Source organism: Palaemon carinicauda, unplaced genomic scaffold (genome assembly GCF_036898095.1).
Source record: "Palaemon carinicauda isolate YSFRI2023 unplaced genomic scaffold, ASM3689809v2 scaffold50, whole genome shotgun sequence".
In the NCBI taxonomy this organism is placed as follows: domain Eukaryota; kingdom Metazoa; phylum Arthropoda; class Malacostraca; order Decapoda; family Palaemonidae; genus Palaemon; species Palaemon carinicauda.
The window spans coordinates 297,452-318,941 of NW_027171762.1; the positions used below are offsets into that span (position 1 = coordinate 297,452).

Genomic DNA, 21,490 nt, shown 5'->3' on the forward strand with positions numbered 1-21,490 from the left:
TATGCCGGCACACAGTTGAGCCTAATGTGCAGGACAACATCCTGCGGCGGGAGCTTGTTAAGGTGGATCCAACATGTCATCGAACGTCTCCAAGATCTGAACGCTGCCGAGGACATTACCGCATCGCACTTCTCGGGCAGCAGAGACAGGAACTTTACTGGCATGTGCTCCGGAACCGGGAAGGGCATCCTGAATAGAACGGATGGCGCGTTGCTGGTCTGCAATTAACGTCTGTGCTTACATCACAGCCTGTGACAAGGCCCTTGGCATCGCAGGTGAGGCACGCCTCAGCGTGGCCTGGGGTGGTCCACGTATCTGGGGGCATGGCTTGGTTCTGATCCTACTTACTGCGCCATGTTGGGTTTGCAATGAGACAACGTCCTGGTGACCACACTTTATTGGAAGATATTCAAGAGCCGACTGACTCGCAACAGCGTATGCAGATGCATGCTCGGCAGCTCATAGCCGAAAAACATATCGTACACAGCTGAACGCACCACTAACTTTACACGTTCTTGTGTCAAACGTGGCTCTAACATTAAGTTGTTTTTTGCAATGCATCCAGGGACTTAATATAGGGAAAATTTTCATGATTTTAGACTCTCCAGATATTCATCGTTAAAACCGTCGGAATACTGTATAACAACGAATCTTCGCTTTTTAACAGCTTAGAAAATTACATTGATATTATTCAAGTGAGTGCAAAACAGTATTTCCTGACTTATCATGACTAGCTATCACTTAAACAACAGGGATTAGATCTTTCTCTTTATTCATATCGTGAATATAATTAATTTTCGAGTGGAGAGTTGAGGAACAAAACCAATTATTTCAGAAATAATGTTAAATTGTAACGATCTAATTTTCATCATTTTTAGGTGAAATATGTTAAACTGTTTCTTCATTCACAATCGTATTACGAATTTATGTTAACAGAATGTAACACGACAGATTTTTGTCAATATCCTCTGCTTGCGAGTCAGTCTTCAGGGAACAGGAAGAGATTCCAGAGAAGGGAAAGAGCTTCAAGTGAATTTCTCAATAGGAACCAATCCCGTCAGGATCTACACTTGGATCCAGATCCTTCCTCATTTATGATTATAGCAGATTTGTCAGTATTTGTGTCCAGGTGATGCATTATATTTTACAAAAGTGCAAGTCTTTTCTGCCATATTGTCACCTTTGGAAATCCTCCCTGTGCTCAGATGACTGTGTAATCGGTGGCTTCTTGCCAACAGTCTTCCATTTAGCTCTAGTTTCATCAAAGAGCGAGCAAACTGCATAACCTATCTTATCTTTTTTCACGCTCCAGTGGGTGGAAAGTTCTGTCATTTACTTTCATTACAAAATTTACAGCTAAGATAAAAAATGCTGCTATTAATAATATCAGATTTGACTTTTACAATATCAGCATTAAAGGAGGTATAACTGATGATCCGGATTGTTTGCTACTTTGTCCCGTTAGGGTAGTTTGCTTATACCTTAAGAGGACTGTTTCCTATTGCCTGACCTTTCCTATCATGTTTGTTAGCACAAGTCAAACAAGAAGGGAGGGTCCAAGATCACAATCCCTTTCTTGCTTTGAGAAGTGGTTAAGAGGGCTTATAGCTTAAAGAGAAGCATCCAATGGGGCCCCTACCAAAGCCCATAACTTTCGTGTTGTTGCCACAACCTTAGCATTTGGCAATAACCACTTGGTAGACACTGATAGAGAGGCTATTATTAGAGCTTTCAAATCCTTTGGAGACATGATTACTGTGGAAACTCCAAGGGCTCGCAATATTCATGGGCTAGCCACAACCATAGCTTCCTGTAAAACCTAAAATCCACCTTTTTGTGACAAGTGATTTGACTGTATCTTTCATCACTCGAGGAGGAGACTGATGATGTAGTGGATCAACTACTATGCCCTGTTGGAGCAGTGAGTCTCTATTTGATAAAGACTATGCTTTGTGGTTCCGGTGTAAAGGGTTGCCTCCCACGGGGGTTCTTCCCTTGCGTGTCAGGGTTCCCCTGCGCGCCCTTCTGCTGTGTTCTCTCCTGCTCCTACTCAGTGTTAGCGCACAGGCGCTCTCCTGCTCATCAGCGCTCTCCTTTCGCCAGCGCTCTCCTGTTCGTCAGCGCTCTCATGATGATCATCCCTGCTGTTCCTGTTGGTTCCTGTTACGTGCCCTGTGCGCCCACGTTCGCCCTCGCAATCTAGAACTTCGGTTCAGGTCTGGGTCAAGGACTCTTCTTCTATGCGCAGGCTTCCACGCGTTGCCTTCTGCTCGTCAGCGATCATCAGCTCGCCAGCGATCATCAGCTCGCCAGCGATCATCAGCTCACCAGCGATCACCTGCTCGCCAGCGCGCACAGGCGATTTTAGTATCGCCTATTCAACAGCGTTCTACACGTCAGCGATCACCTGTCTCTCGGCGATCACGCCAACGTTCTCCAACACTTCTGAAGGAACATGGTTCGCCAGCTACTAGCTCGCCATCACCCACCTGCGCATGCTGCTCGCCATCGCTCGCCATCGCGCGATCGCCCACCTGCGCATGCTGCTCGCCATCGCGCGATCGCCCACCTGCGCATGCTGCTCGCCATCGCGTGATCGCCCACCTGCGGATGCTGCTCGCCATCGCGCGATCGCCCACCTGCGCATGCTGCTCGCCATCGCGCGATGGCCCACCTGCGCATGCTGCTCGCCATCGTGCGATCGCCCACCTGCGCATGCTGCTCGCCATCGCGCGATCGCTCACCTGCGCATGCTGCTCGCCATCGCGCGATCGCTCACCTGCGCATGCTGCTCGCCATCGCTCGACCAACGCGTCGACATGCCACAACGCGCCATCGCCAACCTGCGCGTTAGCACTCACCAGCTCACCACCGATCGCCTGTTGATCCATATCGCCAGCGGTCTTCCTCGCCCACGCGGCAGCGCGTTTCCTCGCCATCGCGCTAACGCTTGCGTTCGCCGCCTCTGACTCGCGCTCATTCACCTGCCCACCCTCGCGACCGCTCGCCTGTGCGCCCGCGCGACCGTTCGCCCGCGCGTCCGTTCGCCTGCGTGCGACCGCTCGCCCGCGCGACCGCTTGCCTGCGCGCCTGCGCGCCTGCGCGCCTGCGCGCCTGCGCGATCATTCGCCTGCGCGCCCACACGCCCACGTGCCTGCACGTCTACGCTCATGCGCGTCCGCGCACATGCTCTCCAATGTTCGCCCGCGCGCGAACCAACGGTATTCCATCGCGCGGACGGACGGTGTTCCGTCGCGCGAACCGACGGTGTTCCGTCGCGCGAACCGACGGTGTTCCGTCGCGCGAACCGACGGTGTTCTGTCGCGCGAACCGACGGTGTTCCGTCGCGCGAACCGACGGTGTTCCGTCGCGCGAACCGACGGTGTTCCGTCGCGCGAACCGACGGTGTTCCGTCGCGCGAACCGACGGTGTTCCGTCGCTCGAACCTACAGTGTTTCTTCGCACGAACGTCGGCTTAATTCTTGCAGTATCCATTGCTCGTCTATGGGTTATCGCTCGCCGACCACCAGCTCTCGCCCTTCCTACCATGCTCGCCCTCCTTCTGCGCTCCTTCGCTCACCTTCGTTTGCGTTCCTGCGTGACCGCGCATGGGCGCTTCCACGTTCGCCCACGCGCAAATCTTTGAATTACCATCGCGCGAGCTCCAGGGCGATTGCGACCACGATTCCCATTGGGGTTTTCGCAGCATGGCCAGCCTGGCGAGTTCTTCTGGAGCGTATTTCCAGAACACGGCCTCACCCCGTAAACGCAGAGCATGGCACTTGCAAGAATAGGAAGAAACTTCAGGGAGGTCTGAGCAACACTCCTCTTTCCAGAACCTGGGTTAGCCCTTCCCCGTCATTCCTTGGAAGGATTTTTGGCGGGGGGCTTTCCGTTCGAGATTTCTCCATTGGCCAAGGGGTGACTGCTTACCCCTTCCTCTGGGGGCTTACCAGGTCCTTTCCCTCCTCGGTTACGGCCCGAGGTTTGGTTGAAGGAAGCTACAGGAAGATCATGGGTACTTTCCTTCTCTCGAGCTCAGGCACCTTGGCCTTTCGTCGTTAAGTATCTAACTTGCGGACAAGCTCGATGTTGTACCATCTGGACGCGCTGACTGAGGGCTTCCTTCGGGTGTCTCATCTGTGGAGGTCGACGACCTCAGACACCCTTCCATCCTTGAGAAGAGTTTGTTTGTGCCCAAGGACAGAGACTTAGACAGCGGCTGTGCGGAGGAAATCGACTTCCGTTTTCACTCCTCCAAGGCGCTTTCTTCCAGACTCTGCAGGGCTCCAGCGCCCTTTTCTTTCAACCACGTCGGCCTAAGTTATCGGCTACGACAACTGGGACAAGGTGTCCAATTGCAGTTTCCTCCTGTCAGGAACAGATGGCACGGGAGGCTCCCCCGGGGGGGCATAGTCCTAAAAGGAGCAGCAGAGTTCATGAACTCTAGGATTGCAGGTTTCTCGCTGGGAGGATGCTTAAGGTTACTCATCCGGATGACAGCTTCCCGATGCCCATTCCCGCACAATCTCTGCGATCAGCCAAGGATATCGTGCCTGCCGTTTCTGTCAGCGAATTCAGTGTCTCTGAACCTCTATGCCATAGCGTCGGCAAGAGTTGCCCGGTTGGGCAGAATGATCCATACCTTAGGCGAAGGTCCTCCATAGGATCATCGACGGCTTCACCCCCGGCCTCTTCAGTCGATCCTTTCTTGTAAGGAAGGATCTGAGAGGGGAGTTCCGTAGTCGACCTCTCAGCCCTGATCAAGTTTGTCGAACAAACTTCGGCCAGCGTAGAACAGCAGAATCGATCAGACTGGTAACGAGGCGACAGGACTCCTTAAACCCTGGATCAGAAGGACGGGTACTTTCAGTTTCCATTCCATCCATCTTCCAGGGAGCTCGTCGAATTCAGCCTAGACTGCAAGTATTCCTGCTTATGATGCAGTGTGGCTATCCCGCCGTGGCATAGCAGGTTTTTTTCCCCAGAGAACTCTCCCTGCTTTCCTCATGGCCGCTCAGGTGCAGGCTTCTGCCTCCTCTGCTTTTTGGAGGGCTGGTCAACTCCGTTAGGCTCGGGTTCGACCTTCTTCAGCGCCGGGATAATCTTCCGGATGCTTACCATGAGTGTGGGTTCATGGTATTTTGCTTGGAGCCTTCTCTTCTTCTGCCTCAACATCTGGAGTATCTGGCCATGATATTGAGTCAACGGCCTTACCACGTTGGAAACCCCGCTTCTCGTCCATACAGCGAGGTTAAGCAACGTCGGTTCTGGTCGGTACTTGGATGGGTGACCACCTGGGGACGCCAGATTCTGTTGCCACATCCTCCGAGCCTTCCTTTCAGTTGACTGTGGCAAGACTGAGGAGTGTCGCAGTACCTGTTCTCAGTCAAGCAGAGCTTTCAGCCCTACCTTGGAACGTTTCCTAGTTCTCCTTTCTCATTGACCCGTCTATAGTCCGAACGGTCGCCTCAGGATAAGTTCCATGTGGGGCGGTCCAAGTTCCGGTGGTTTCAGGCAACGTTCAACCGGACTTCCTGGCCCCTATGGGACCAACGGAACTATTAGACCTGCAATGGGTGTTGACCTATGGAACCTCTTGATGGTAGTGGATATTCTCGTCCTTTCCCCACATTCCTGATGCTGTTCTCGGACTCGTCAAAGGAAAGGGGGGGGGGCGTGTTCTGGTCCAGGCCTATGGTCAAGACCTGAAGGATACCTCTCCATCATTCAGGCAGGCTTAGGGGCCGTAGTGTGGCCCCTCTACAGATCCTACAGCTCCTGCCGAGTCGCCCCGTGCGCGTCGACTTCATGATTCTGGCGTGTTCTAACCAGCAGGGGACGCATTTTCACACCTTCACATCTTGCAGTAGAGATACCGGGATGATTGAGATTCTCTCAATACCACCATCGGCTCTCTCATTCCAGGCAGAGGAATGTTCTCTCCGACTATCCGAGCAGAGCCTCGTAGAGAGAGTGTACCTGGGGGTCTTTGACCTTGAGTAACCAGCAAGTCCTGGTCTGGGGGACCTGATCGCGACAGCTTGGAACCTCAAGCTTCCGCTGTTCTTTCCCCCAGTCTCAGACCCCAAGACTCTGGCAAGATGCATTCCGGTTATGGTGGGACAACTTCGACGCCTGCGTCTTCCCTCCTTTTTGTCTGTGGAGAATGGGTCTCAACAAGACCAGGTTGTCTGTCAACCTTTCAATGGGAGAGCTCCACTGGGACTATGCGCAGAACGGTTTTTGGACCCTCTGCTTCCCCTGACGGAACTCCCGGGAGAGCTTCTCCCACGGCGCAGACTACTCAAACAACCAAACTGCGACATCTCTCCCGAATCGGGGCGTCGCTTCGGCTTCATGCCTGGAGACACTACGCCTCCTCCTCCTCAAGAAGAGACAACCCGCTAAAGTCGCGGTACGGAGGTCGCGTCATCTGCGATAGTCATCCGCAGTGGTCTTCCAGGCAAAGTGAAGAGTCTTCGGTGGTTGGTGCCGTGGGAGATATACCTCTTCCCTGGAGGCCTCTTCTCCAGCAATAACGGTCTTATTGCCTTTCGGCGGGAGGAAACTCCTTTCCGCTCTCGGCAATGAAGCCTGTCGCTCAGCCTTTCCCTGACCTTCAGGCTTAAAGGAATAACTTTTTCCTGCCCCTGGATCTTTCCTCGCTCATGCGAAGCTACGACCGTCCCTGCCCTAGTCGAAGGAAGACCTCCAACTTGGAGCATGGCTCGGACTTTTAGTCCTTTAAGAGATCTTCTCAAGACCCTTTACGACAGGCCTCGGATTGTATTCCGCCTTGGGTCTCCTGCTCACTCTGGCCACGGCCAGTGTGTAAGCAATCTTCTTGGTCTCGTACGACTCCGCCCTTTCTAAGGAAGAGGGGAAGGCAACATTCAGGTTCGCTCCTGAGTTGTTGGCTAGACTCAGAATCTGGGGGTCCCGGCCCTTCGGTCCAATTCCTTCAAGATTTCGAGTCTCCATTCTGTATCTGATGTCCCAAGACCTTCTCTTTCTTGCCAGTAAAGGAATCGAGAGGTTAGTTTTGGGAACACCTGCAGTTTGTCCTCAGTTGCTGCCGATTTGGGAGCACAAGGAGGACACGGGGGAGAGTCACCAGTATACCTCTTCAGCCCGGACTCAAGGACATTCATCTCGACCTGTCTCCAGACCCTCCCCCGTCACGTCGCCCTACAGCACGATGTTGGATACATCGCAACGTCCCTCGCCTTTGAGTAATACTACTCTGTGACGCAGGTGCTACAAGCTGGAGTCTGGAAGCGTCTAATGACCTTCGCAGCCCGCTTCCTGCAGGGCGTGACCCACAGGAGTCTCGATACGTTTTCTATCGCTCTGTGGTGGCTACACAACAGCTGGTCTAACCTCAGGCTCCTTTTTGGACAGGTAGCAGAAGGTTGAGGGCATTGTTATCAGGTTTTAGTCTGCATGAACGAAAGAAGTATGTCTGGCCCTTATTTCTTTCTTCATCATCCCCTCTACGGGGAAGCAGCATCCTGGTCTCTGCATAGCTGACCTCGAACCTCTGCAGGTAAACCATGCTTCCTTGTGTTCTGAGTATTGAGTCAATACTGTCGCGTCCCCATACCCTGACGAGGTGGTATTGGGAACGTCCTAACCCAGAGTTCCTTCTGGAACTCCAGGTCAACTGCCTAGGACGGGTCACACTTCTTCCTTCACACACAAGCTTATGTAGGCCATACGGTTCCTTGCGGAGCAAGGAACTTGTGAGGTGCAGGGACTCCTTTTCTCAAGTGCGACTCACTCGGATTCTGAGTCCCCGGGTAAAGCCAAAGCCAGTATGGCTGGGGACTTTCCACCCTACCTAAGGGGTAAGTCACCCGTTGTAAATAGCGTGGTTTGTATTTCGGTTACGGAACAAATGACAAATTCGAAGATAATTTGTATTTTTCCTAACCATACAAACCTTAGCTATTTACACATATTTGCCCGCCAGCCCTGTCCCCCAAGACAAGTCCTACCTCTTAAGTGAAAGTGAGCATTCATCTGTGTGTGAGGGGGGGAGGGGTAGCTAGCTACCACTCCCCTACCCCCCGCTAACTAGCGCGGGGGTAATACACCCTCGTTAAATTCTAATGGCTCGCCATTTCAGCTGCGCTAAAAGGTAAACCCATTGTAAATAGCTAATGTTTGTATGGTTAGGAAAAATACAAATTATCTTCGAATTTGTCATGTTTAGGTATGCCCCTACCTCGTATCGGGGCCAGGTTCTGGGCCAAGGGTCAAACAGACAGCCTTTTCCTGCCATTGGGAATTCCTCCCACCTACGGAAGACTCCCTATTAAAATGACTCGTGTTTGTCTAGCTAGGAAAAATACAATTGTTCCGTAACTGAATACAAACCAACGCTATTTACATGGGGTAATTACTTTGGCGACAGCCGATGACGAGCCATAAAGTTTTAACGAGGGTTTCCTACCCTCACCGCTAGTTAGCGGGGGGTAGGGAGGGGTAGCTAGCTACCCCTCCCCCCTCACACACACCGGTAATTAACTCACTTTACTTCTGGCTCGGGAAGAGAACAGACCTGTCTGTGCTCTCCCTCGCTTTGACCGCCATATTAATCTGTTTTTGCTTTCTCTCTTTAATAGTGTGTGTGAAGTTGGCCTCTACTGACAGTGCGTACCTGCCCTGGACTTCCCGGCTGCCCTTGCGGGACCTTTATGTCGGCCGTGGAGACGGACCCGCACTCCTTATGCCCCCAGTGTAGGGGCCAACGGTGTGATAGTTCGAATTTGTGTATTGAGTGTAGGGAGTGGTCTACCTCCCAGTGGGAGAGGTTTGCCCGGCAACGTAAGAAGAAGGCTAAGAGGGATCGTTCTCTTTCCGAGGTTTCTCGGAAGGGAGAAAATCCTAAGTCTTAATCTTCCGCCGCCCATTCCTCCTCCGAAGCTCCCACTCGGGCGGCCTCTTCCGAGAGGCCGGCGAGAGGTAGCGTAGACCGTAATGTTGATGTCATTAACCGATCCCGTGGCGAGGGAGAGGTCGTTGCCTACCATAGCGAAGCGGCTGCCCCTCCCCCCTCGGAGGAGGTATTTGTTTCTAACAATGACCTTTTTCAGCTTTGGGCTTCCTTGGGGCTACAGGGTTCGCCCTTCAAGGAAGTCTTGTTTGGTATGATCAAACGGGGTGCGGCTGCCGAACAATCGTCAACCTCAGCGGACATAGATCCTCTGTCTGTGGTTGACGTTGTTGTGTCGGAAACATCCCGTGGGTCTGACCAAACTCCTGTTTCTGTGGCTGCAGTAGCAGAAGGCTCTGTCTCTCCCTCTGAACATACTTCGAGGGAGGAGCTTAGTCCTACAGTCTCTCCTTCCGCTGAGACTCCCTCTCGGGGGAGTTCTCTGGTAGAGACGCCTCTTCGGAGGCCTGTTGATGGTCAGCCTGCTGATCCCACGGCCCCTCGTGGGCGTATAAGGCGGAAGGCTCGTCCTCCCCTTCGCCGTAGAGGCCTTTCTTCCCCCTTCAAAGGGGTTAGAAGGCGTCTCTTCGTCTCGTCGTCACCACAGTCCTCTGCGGAGGAGACGACTCGCCGTTCTCCTGATTTACCTGCTACCACCCTTGACCTCTCCAGGGACCGTTCGCGATCCCCGTCGGAGGATGGTCGTCCTTCGGGACAATGGGAGCTGTCACCTCAGCCGTCTACATCTACTGCTGCTGACGCACTTTATGCGCCGGAGATTGCCACTGCGCAACCTCCTGACCCTTCGGGGTCTCAGGGACTTGAGCGCGCATCTGCGCAGTTCGCCTCTAAGCGTAAGGCTCCGCCTGCGGTACCTGTTGCTGTTGTTCCAGCTGTTCCTGATAAAGCGCCTCGGCGTTCACCCTTGGGCGTTCGCGCCACTGTTCCTGCTGATCACCGTCACCCTTCTGCGGTTCCTGATGTAGCGCGTAAGCGCCCAACTGCGCAGGCACGCCCTGCTATAGCGCCGCCGCGCTCTCTTGCACACTTGCAGCCAGTTCCTGATAAGGCGCCTACGCGCCCACCGGTGCCACAGCGGCCTTCAGCGCTCACGCGCCCTCCGGCTCCTCGCCGGCCCCCGGTTCCTGTTTCACCGCGCGCGATCCAGGAGGTTCCTGAGTTGGCGCACAGGCGGCCACAGGTTCCTTCGGACTCGTCGCGCCCTGTAGGGGAGAGACGCGATACGCGTCCCCGCGCGATTCCAGCACCAGCGCTCACGCGCACCCCATCGCGCCCATCTAAGGAGATCCGCGATAATAGGGAGTCTCGTGATACGCGAGAGGTTCGTGATGCGCGTCTGCGCGCAGTTCCGGACACAGCTCCCTCGCGATCACGCGTCGCGACGACTCAGCTCGTCGCCCCAGAGGTTGCCAAGCCAGCGCACGGGCGCTCATGGCCGCCTCTGGAACCGCGCGAATCTGTTAATGTTACGATCGCGCTCGACGCACCCCAATCGCTCGTCGCCCCAGAGGTTGTCTTCTCTTACAGCCCGTCAGGTGAACCCTCGTGTGTCGACTCCTCCTAGGGATCCGTCGATCCCTTTCCCTTCAGAGGGAGTGTCTGACAGCGCTGCTGTCAGTCACAACCCTGGTTCGACACCCTACTCAGAGCTCTCGTGCGGGCTATTAAGCCAACACTCTCTGATTCGGGTCACGATCCAGCGGCAGCTTCCTTCCCCCTGAAGAGGAAGAGAGGAGTTCCTCCCGTGGGTCCTCCTCCGAGGCCTGTGCTGTTCCCGCGTAGATCCTTGCGCAAAGATCCTTCTCCCCCTCAGACCTTCTCGCCCTCCCCTGCGGAGGAGGATTACCCCTCCTCAGGGGAGTCGGTTGAGCGGGAATACTCTCCCATCGCACCAATTGTGGATGTTCCTCCTCTTCCCGAGAGGTCTCCTTGTCCCGAGGTGGAGAAGGACTTGCCCCCTTTGCTTTTGGAGTCCTACATCCCTCCTAGGAGGGAACCTAAGGACTCTAAGACGATTCCAAAATCGTCTTCTAGGATCAGACAGGAACGGCCCAGGGTCGTAGAGGATACCCACGTTTCCCCCCAGGAAGAGCGTCTGGGGTCCGGAGACCTCGCTGCAAGTCCATCTGGAGACGAGCCCCAGGAGTCAGAGCATGCGTTCTGGCAGGTCCTGACTCTCATGAGGAACCTTAATGGGACTCCAGACCCTGAGGTCCCACCTCGTGAGGGTAAGGAGACGGTCCTGGATCGCATCTTTGGCACTCAGAAGCCCTCTAGAGCCAGCGCAGCATTGCCCTGGTCACAGGAGATGAAGAGCGCCAGGGACAAGATCGGGGGCCAGCTCGTGGAGCTTGCCTCCTCCAGTAGATCCAGTGCCGGAAGTAAGCTCCTCCCTCCTCCTCGTGTCCATCAGAGGAGGTATTTTGAAGTCCTAGAGGAGTCTATGTTGAGCCTTCCCCTACATCATTCTGTGGAAGGGCTCACAGGGGGAGTTCCTCTCGAGAGGCTCTCCAACCGGCACGTATCCTTCTCAGCCACTGAGATCCAGAGCCAGGAGTAGGTCATCAAGTGCGCTATGCAAGCCACTTCTTGGCTTGACATCTGGCTGGGGTCTCTGGGCATTCTGGTGCGTTCCGAGGATCTCTCCAAGGAGAGCACCAGAAAGGCACTGGAAACTTTTCTCCTCTCAGGTACTCGGACCATCGAGTTCCTGTCCCACCAAGTCTCGAGCTTGTGGGCCAACACGATCCTCAAACGCAGGAACGCTGTTGTTGAGAGGTTCCACCATAAGGTTCCCAGTGCCGAGTTGAGCAGGCTCAGACACTCTTCCGTCCTCAGTAAGAGCTTGTTTGAGCCTAAGGATGTGGAGCTCTCTGCCGAGAGGTGGAGGAAATCCAACCAGGATTCCCTCATCCATAGGGCCCTTACATCGAGGCCCTATAAGCCCCCAGCGGTTCGGCAGCCTCGTCCCGTCAAGGATACGAAGAAAACTACCGTAGCAGCGAAGCCCAAGGTGTCTAAACCCTTTCCTGCCAAGGGCAGGAGGGGTAAAAAGTCCTCCAGGGGAGGCAAGAACCCTAGAGGCTCCGGCCGAGGCCGGAAGCGCTAGGGTTGGCATTCCCCCCGTGTGTCCACCAGTGGGGGGATGCCTGCAGAGTTGCGCAGCAAGGTGGCAGCAACTCGGGGCGGATGCCTGGAAGGTCTCCGTGATATCTCTAGGGTATCGCGTCCCGTTCACAGCATCTCTCCCTCCCCTGACAGCGAATCCAGTGTCGCTGAACTCTTTTGCCATAGGATCGGCAAAAGGGCAGGCCCTTTGGGCCGAGGTCCAGACCATGTTGGAGAAGGACGCTCTCCAGGAGGTCGTGGACGGGTCCCCAGGCTTTTACAGTCGACTCTTTCTTGTGAGAAAGGCGTCTGGAGGCTGGAGACCAGTCATCGACCTCTCAACACTGAACGGGTTTGTCAAGCAGACCCCGTTTAGTATGGAGACGGCAGACACGGTCAGGCTTGCAGTGAGACCTCTAGACTTCATGTGCACACTGGATCTGAAGGACGCGTACTTTCAGATCCCAATTCATCCATCTTCAAGGAAGTACCTGAGATTTTGCCTAGACAACAAGATCTTCCAGTTCAAGGTGCTGTGTTCACCAGAGTCTTCACCATCATCTCTTCTTGGGCTCACAGGATCGGCATCCGTCTCCTCCGTTACCTGGACGACTGGCTGATCCTGGCAGACTCGGAGGCATCCCTTCTTCGCCACCGAGACAAGCTCCTCGAGGTTTGCCGGGATCTGGGGATCGTGGTAAACCTCGAGAAGTCCTCTCTGCAGCCCTCTCAGAAGCTGGTGTATCTAGGCATGATCATAGACACCAATCTCCACAAAGCCTTCCCATCAGACGAAAGGATAGCGAGGCTGAGGAAGGTTGCAAAACCTTTCCTCAATCGAGAAGAGCTCTCAGCCCAGTCGTGGCTTCGTCTCCTCAGCCATCTCTCCTCCCCGACCCGCCTCGTTTCCAACAGTCGTCTCAGGATTAGATCCCTTCAGTGGCGACTCAAGTCTCGGTGGCATCAAGGACTCGTCTCCCCGGACATCCTGATCCCCATGGGATCTGCGGAACGAGCGGACCTCGGATGGTGGGTGGCAGACGAGAACCTGCGAAAGGGAGTGGATCTTCTCGTCTCTACCCCGGAGTTGATGCTGTTTTCGGACGCATCAAACAAGGGGTGGGGTGCCCACGTTCTGAACCACAGGGTCTCAGGCCTGTGGTCAGAATCAGAAAAGTACCTTCACATAAACCTACTGGAGATGAAGGCCGTCTTTCTGGCCCTTCAAAAGTTCCACCAAGTCCTGGGTGGCCACTCCATAGTGGTGATGAGCGACAACACTACGGTGGTGGCTTACATCAGCAAGCAGGGAGGCACCTTTTCGGAACAGCTGTCCCATCTTGTAGTAGAGATCCTAAGATGGGCCGAAGCCCACTCGATATCACTTGTGGCTCGCTTCATTCCAGGCAAGAGGAATGTGCTCGCCGACAGTCTGAGCAGAGCGACGCAGATAGTGAGTACCGAGTGGTCTTTGGATCCTCGGATAGCCAACAAAGTCCTGACTTTGTGGGGTTCCCCGACTGTGGACCTGTTCGCTACAGCGTTGAACACCAAGCTTCCGCTATACTGCTCCCCAGTCCCGGACCCCAAGGCCCTCTGGCAAGATGCCTTCCAACAACGGTGGGACAACGAAGACGTGTACGCCTTTCCCCCGTTCTGTCTGATGAGGAGGGTCCTCAACAAGACCAGAACATCGGTCAACCTCTCGATGACCTTGATAGCTCCGCTATGCCATCACGCAGAGTGGTTTCCGGACCTTCTGCAGCTCCTCACGGAGATACCGAGGGAACTCCCTCCACGTCACGAGCTACTCAAACAACCACACTCCAACATCTTTCACAAAGGCGTAGCTTCGCTTCGACTTCACGCCTGGAGACTATCCAGCATCTCCTCAAAGAGAGAGGGTTTTCGCAACAAGTTGCGGCAAGGATGTCTGGCCACCTGCGAAGGTCATCTGCAGGAGTCTACCAGGCGAAGTGGAGAGTCTTCTGTGGTTGGTGCCGTGGAAGGGGTATTTCTCCCCTCGATGCCACTTTACCAGCAATAGCGGAGTTCCTTGTGTATCTGTGGGAAGAAATGCGCCTTTCAGTCTCGGCAGTGAAAGGCTATCGCTCAGCCTTAAGTCTTGCCTTTAGGCTCAAAGGAATGGACATTTCCTCCTCGCTGGAACTGTCTCTTCTCATACGGAATTACGAACTTACCTGCCCTCGGTCGGAAGTGAGACCTCCTCCTTGGAACATGGTTCGGGTTCTCAGGTCTCTTAAGAGGCCTCCCTACGAACCATTGCGCCAGGCTTCTGATCACCACCTTACCTGGAAGACGGTGTTCCTGCTAGCTCTGGCCTCGGCCAAGCGAGTCAGTGAATTGCATGGTCTCTCCTACGACGTCACCCATTCAAGGTGATGGGGGGAGGTAACGTTCGGCTTCGTCCCTGAGTTCGTTGCTAAGACTCAGAACCCGGGAATGCAGGACCCTAGGTTCGACTCTTTCTAGGTCTTAAGTCTTCGTTCTGTAACAGATGACCCAGACCATCTCCTACTGTGCCCAGTCAGGAGTCTGAGGTTGTATCTCAAAAGAACCGCTGCAGCCCGCCCCCAGGTGCGGAACTTGTTCGTCAGCACCGGGGAAACGAAGAGGAGGGTCACCAGAAATACCATCTCGGCCTGGATCCGCAAGGTGATCCACCTGGCCTTGAGTTCTGACCCTCCTCCGTCGCGGCGCCCTAGGGCGCATGATGTCAGGGGCGTTGCTACGTGTCTGGTCTTCAAGAAGAACTTTTTGGTGACGCAGGTCCTGCAAGCTGGTGTGTGGAAGCGTCAGACCACCTTCACGGCCCACTACCTGCAAGACATGACACACAGGAGGCTCGATACGTTTTCTATCGGCCCTGTGGTAGCTGCACAACAGCTGGTCTAACCTCAGGCTCCTAATTGGACAAGTAGCAGAGGGTTGAGGGCATTGTTACCCGGTTTTATTCTGTGTGAATGAAAAGATCTGTCTAGCCCTTTTCTTCATCCTCTCCTCCTTGGAGAAAAACAGCATCCTGGGTCCTTTGCACAGCTGACCTCGAACCTCTGCAGGTAAGCCATGCTCCCTCGTGTTCCTAGTATTAAGTTGTAATACTGTCATGTCCCCATACCCTGACGAGGTGGTATTGGGAGAGTCCTAGCCTAGATTTCCCTCTAAAGAACTCCAGGCCAACTTCCTAGGACATGTCACTGCTCACCTTCACACACGACTTACGTAGGCCGCAGCAGCTCCTCAGCTGTCTGCGAGGCGCAGGGGCCCCAACCCTTGAGTTTCCTTTATGGACTCGGGTTAGGAGCCCCCGGGCAAGCCAAAGCCAGTATGGCAGGGCACTTACCTCCCTTCCTAAGGGTTGAGTCACCCCATGTAAATAGTGTTGGTTTGTATTCAGTTACGGAACAAATGACAAATTCGTAGATAATTTGTATTTTTCCTAATGATACAAACCTTAGCTATTTACAGTTATGTGCCCGCCAGCCCTGTCCCCCAAGATAAGCCCTACCTTTAAGTAAAGTGAGTTAATTATCGGTGTGTGTGAAGGGGGAGGGGTAGCTAGCTCCCCCTCCCTACCCCCCACTAACTAGCGGTGGGGGTAGGAAACCCTCGTTAAAACTTTATGGCTCGTCATTGGCTGTCTCCAAAGTAATTACCCCATGTAAATAGCTAAGGTTTGTATCGTTAGGAAAAATATGAATTATCTACAAATTTGTCATATTACTTTTGAAATTTGTAGTTTATCTTCCCTAATTGATACTGATATACAATAGATATGAATTTTCCTCTGCGCAATACTTGATATACATTCAAGCAAGATGATTTCAATCATAGGTCCTCAAAATAAGTAGTCATACTCAGTCCTGGGTACATTCGTCACCAGTTTTGCCATTGCCCCATTGCATTGATGACTTAATGATCATTTCATCGACGCTTAACGCAATTATGCTAAAGTTGAAAAAGTGTCGCAATGACGTTACCGCATATACATTTTCGCAAATTAAATTTTGCATCAGATTCCCATTAAAGCCAAATTTTCTGTGTAATTAGCCCAAATTAATTATTGAAACGAAATCCAATAATAACTGTGAATGTGATTATTCTGATACCGTAATTGTTTTCAGATTAAAATTTCTTAGATTTCTTGCATCACAAAATTTGAAAACTATTTAAATTATTAAATACGCAAGTGATGAGGAGGAATGAAGATAAGGGGTGGGGAGATGTAGGGGTGGAGGGCGATGTTGATGAAGGAGAGGTCTAATTGGTGAGGGATCTATGGTCGTGGTTCAATCACGGCCGAGTTTTCTATACCGACACTCAATGAGTGAGCGAGCTAGGTTTATCCCGGGCATTCCATGCTTCTCTTTTTATCTCTGGTATATTCAGCAATAACTATGCCTTAGAAATGGTGCTAGAGGAGCATTTCACAGAGCAACACAGGTCGAGCCCAGAAATAGATTTTTCCTTCGTCAAAATCCCTTAATATATGATTTTTACCCTATTAGGCTAATACAGTAGTTTATAGATTGTAGTTTAAGTTTGTACTTCTGTGATACTATGATTATGATACAGTGATTGGAGGTTTTTGCTTCCTCAAAATAAGCTAATCTGAAGAAATTTGTTTTTGATGAAAAAATGTACAGTATTATAAAATTATGAAATAATATATTTCACCTATAAGTTCATAATAATGCATGCTCCAAGTAACTGTTAAACGGGTTATATGAAACATTTTAATTTGTCAGGATCATCAGTGGGTTTTTTTTCTTCAAATCATAGTTTCCTTTAATTAAAGTATAGTTTTTTTATTATGTTAAAGTGATTAGCTATTTGAGTGTGTGTTTTTGTTGACTGTACTGAACTTGCTAACAGCTAATAACAATTCTAAAGAGCCTTATTTTCCTTTACAGAAGTCCTTCGTTCAGGATGTCGAGTCCCACTTACGGACTGTCTCCCTCTTGTTGCTGAAGACTCCAACGATGTTAGATTTACTCAGTCAACACATCTGAGTGGAACAGTTCAACCAGTGGGCCAATTTGTGCTTATGGAAAAAATATTGCAGTACATATAACATTAGATTTTATGAAAGCAGGTAAAAAGTATTGTAAGGTCATAAAGTCTAATAGGTCATATTGTTTGAAGACTACACACCTAACAAAATAAATAACGACTTAGCGGGCAAGTCCAAAACAGAAGGATGACCTGGAGAGTGCGAGTAGTAGGTGTCGGTGGGGTAGTCCAACTGTATTCTCTAGGGCCTGTCACGGCCCTCCCCTTTGATGAAGGGATTATCTAAATGGAAGATAGCCTGTGAATAGTGGTATACACACGCCCTTGTTAAATACACGACACCCACAAGGTGATCGCGCGAGGGTTGTAACCTCTGCATTCCATGCTTTTATCTTTCTCTAGTATATTTGGAAGATTTATATTAGAAAAGTGTAAAGAAGGACCCTTTTCACCGGGCGTCACAGGTCTCTCCCCAGAAATAGATTTTTCCTTCGTCAAAATCCCTTATTTAACAAAGTGCATCTAAAGTTCAATGTGATTTACCTTGTTTTTTCTCTCTGTATTTGGAAATTAATTGGCATCATGTTCCTCATAGAGTATTATACTATTTTATAAGTCCTCAGGTTATAAACTTGAAAGGTGCCAAGCTGTTTTTAAGTCGAATTTTGTTAAATTTTCACCCAACTCACACGCCTACAATTTTCAGATGCAAAAGTCAACAAATAATCCCGTTTCATTTTGCAAATGTCGTTTTGCGTATTCTATCAAATTGTATAATATTGTTATATTACAGAATTTCATTATGAACTTTTTATACAATATCTCAGATTTAGGATTTCAGTTGGATTTGTATTCCCAAATGCTTGTAAGGTGAGGACCAACTGTGTTTGGATAATATTGTTAATAAGCAGGACACATTTACATTTTAGTGAAACTTTAATGTTTAAAAACAAATTTCGGTTGATATATCGTAGAAAGTTTCTGTTTTCATTATTGCATTTTAGTCACAGCAAAAGATTTTTAACTGAGAAAGAATAATTTGATTAAGTCAAAGCAATTTTATCTCATGATAAATTTAATCCAAAGAAAAATTATCTGGTTTGTATTTCGCTTGAGAATAATTGTAGCTGAATAGGTCACTATTTTTCTAATAATTCTCCAATTATTTTGAGTGTCGCTTATTCTATCTTTAATATGTGATAGGAAAAGGACTTGTCCTAGTATGCTAAGATCCTGTAAATGTGTTCTGCCTGTTAACAATTACTGTAGGGTTTAATATTGTACTGCTGCAGCAGTGGCTAAGATCTCATTCATTCGTAAGAGTCCTTGTAGTTTTCATTGTGGATGTGGCTCCTCTAAGGAGTATATATGTGTTCGGGTTATTATTATTATTATTATTATTTTTGGGCTCGACCTCTGTCGCTCCATGAAAAGCTCCTTATAGCACCATTTCTAAGGCATAAATATTGCTAAATATACCAGAGAAAAAAGATGCATGGAATGCCAGGAATAAACCCAGCTCGCTCACTCTAATGAGTGTTGGTATAGTAACTGGAGCGTGATAGAACCACGACCATAGGTCCCTCACCAGTTAGACCTCTCCTTCTTCAACATCCGCTATAAGCCCAAAAGCTTCAACAGGAAAAATAGACCAGGGAGGAAAGGAAATTAAGAAATAAACTGCAAGAGATGTTTAAGAATAATAACATAAAGATAAATCTTTCATATATAAACTATAAAAACTTCAAAATAAAAAGAGAAAGAGAAACAAGATAGATAATTGTGCCCGACTGTACCATTAAGCATGAAAACTGTACCCCAAGTCAGTGAAAGACCATGATACAGAGGTTATGGCACTACCCAAACTATTGTTCTATAGAACAATGGTTTGATTGTGGAGTTTCCATCTCCTAGAAGAGCTGCTTACCATAGCTAAAGAGTCTCTTATACCCTTACCAAGAGGAAAGTGGCCACTGAACAATTACAGGGCAGCAGTTAACCCTGTGAGAGAGAAGAATTGTTTGGTAATCTCAGTGTTGTCAGGTGTATGACAGAGGAGAATGTGTATAGAATAGGCCAGAGTATTCAGTGTATGTGTAGGCAAAGAAAAAATGAGCCATAACGAGTGAGAGGGATCCAATGTAATACTATCTGACCAGTCAAAGGACCCAATAACTCCTTAAAGGTAGTGTCTCAACGGGTGGAGGGTGCCAACATACTACTGTACTTATTAAATCAAGGAGTTTTTCCATTACTTAAGGTCTTTACAGTATTCCCCATTTCTTTAACATTGTGTTGGCAGTGATTTTTGGGTTTTTTTAATCTGGCTTTGCAAATCACTAATAATGGAATAAGTCAGTGTTTAGTTTCCCAGTTCCGTTCTTAAGCATGATCTCAACTGGAATAGAAAGTGCTCACTTTTCTCTTAAGGGCTGCATTAAGTCCAAGGGCTCCAACAGGGAAAATAGTCGTGAGGAAAGGAAATAAGAAATCTGATAGAATATTGTGCCTGTGTGTACCCTCAAGCAAAAGAACTCTAACCCATGACAGTGGAATACCATAGTACAAAGACTATGACATTACCCTAGACTAGAGAACAAGGGTTTAATTTTGGAGTGTCCTAGAAGAGCCTCTTCTACCCTTACCAAAAGGAAAGTAGCCACTGAACAATTACAGTGCAGTATGTAATCCATTGAGTGAAGCATTTTTAGGTTATCTTAGTGTTGGCAGTTGTATGAGGAAAGGAAAATGTGAAAGAATAGGCCAGACTATTTGGTGTACATATAGGCAAAGGAAAAATGTGTAACCAGAGAATAAGTTATCATCAAAGAAGACAAATTCTATAGAACTTTAAATAGATTATTGTAACATTTATATATGTTACACATAAAGGTATTTTCATTCTGTACCTTTAAATGCATCTCGGAAATTGTGTGACATTGGCAATTTGTGAGTACAGTTTTCCAGAGTTTTTTTTGTACATTGATGTTACAATGTTTTTTTTCTCTGGTTTTTAATCTGGCCTCACAAATTGCCAATGTCATACAAGTTCAGGATATGGTCAGATAAGGAGTGTCATTCACATAAACTATCTGGACCTGTTAGCAGTATTCAAGGAAGTTTGGGCTTCGGAGTTACGCTGCCGCAGTCTCCTACATTCAGCGCCAAGTCTCTTTCTGGAGGCGACAAGATCCTCACTGTTGTATAGACTTTGACACTTTTTACTCATGCTGTTGTAGAGTTGATATTATTTTATGATTATTTTTGCTAACTAAGCTACAAACGTAGTTGGAAAAGCAGGATGCAATAAGCCCAAGGGCTCTATCAGGGACAAATAGCCCAGTAAGGAAAGAAAATAAACAAACTACAAATGAAGTAATGAACAATTAGAATAACATATTTTAAGAACAGTAATAGCATGAATGTAGATCCTTCGTGAATAAACTATAAAAAGAGAGATGTCAGCTTGTTTAGCATAAAAACATTGGCTACAAGTTCTACCAATTCAAATACCCAATTAGGAAGATCATTCCACAACTTGTTCACAGCTGGAATAAAACTTACAGTATTGTGAAGTGTTGAGCCTCATGAGAGAAGGCCTGATTTTTGGAATTAGCTGCATACCTAGTATTATGAGCCGGATGGCACTGTCCGGGAAGATCTGAATGGAAAGGATAGTCAGAATTCAGAGGTCTATTTAGGTCTTTGACAATTAGTTCATAGTGGAAAGGCTGCAATAATATTAGATCATCAACAGTGACACAATGGGAACATGAATGGAAAGTATCAGAAATCCTTTAAAATTCAAGGAGGTTTCTTGTAGGTGGTTCCGAGTATGTCTTCCCAGAATGATGATGTATTATTGCTTACTGCCCTAAGTAGCATGTAAAGGGTTATCTTAGGGAACATATTACTAAATCTGCAGGTGCTGTACAAAATTCTTCATTATTGGATTTGTAATTTCAAAATATGATGTTCCCTTGTATGCAGTAGTGTGTTGAACAATGGGATTGTTTCTGTAGTGCTCTTTTGAACAAAGTTCTTATATACTCTAATCAGTTTGCCAGTTGGCCTGATAAAGTATTATGATTTTGTTTTCAACGTAAGAGTGCTCCCTTTTAGATTCAGCTTCGAAAGTGGGACATTATTCCCTTTGGATAATTTGTCTAGAAGGGCTACTTAACTTTTAAAGATGTCATCACTGAAAGGACTTACGTTTTGCTCCATAAAAATGAATTATCTTCGAAAGTACACTTTCCTTTCTTTGGGGAGATTCGGTGTCGGCTAATTGCTGTACCACACAATAGCAACTTAGTTTCTGTCTAACCCAGTGATAAAGTATCAATTTAAAGTTGGTTTGTATTTATGAAACACTAGACATTTTAT

General features: G+C 49.3%; 1 pseudogene; it reads left to right on the top strand.

Moving 5' to 3' along the window:
* Positions 1–5,203: 5,203 nt before the first annotated feature.
* LOC137637039 (5S ribosomal RNA) lies at positions 5,204–5,322 on the top strand (annotated as a pseudogene).
* Positions 5,323–21,490: the final 16,168 nt, after the last annotated feature.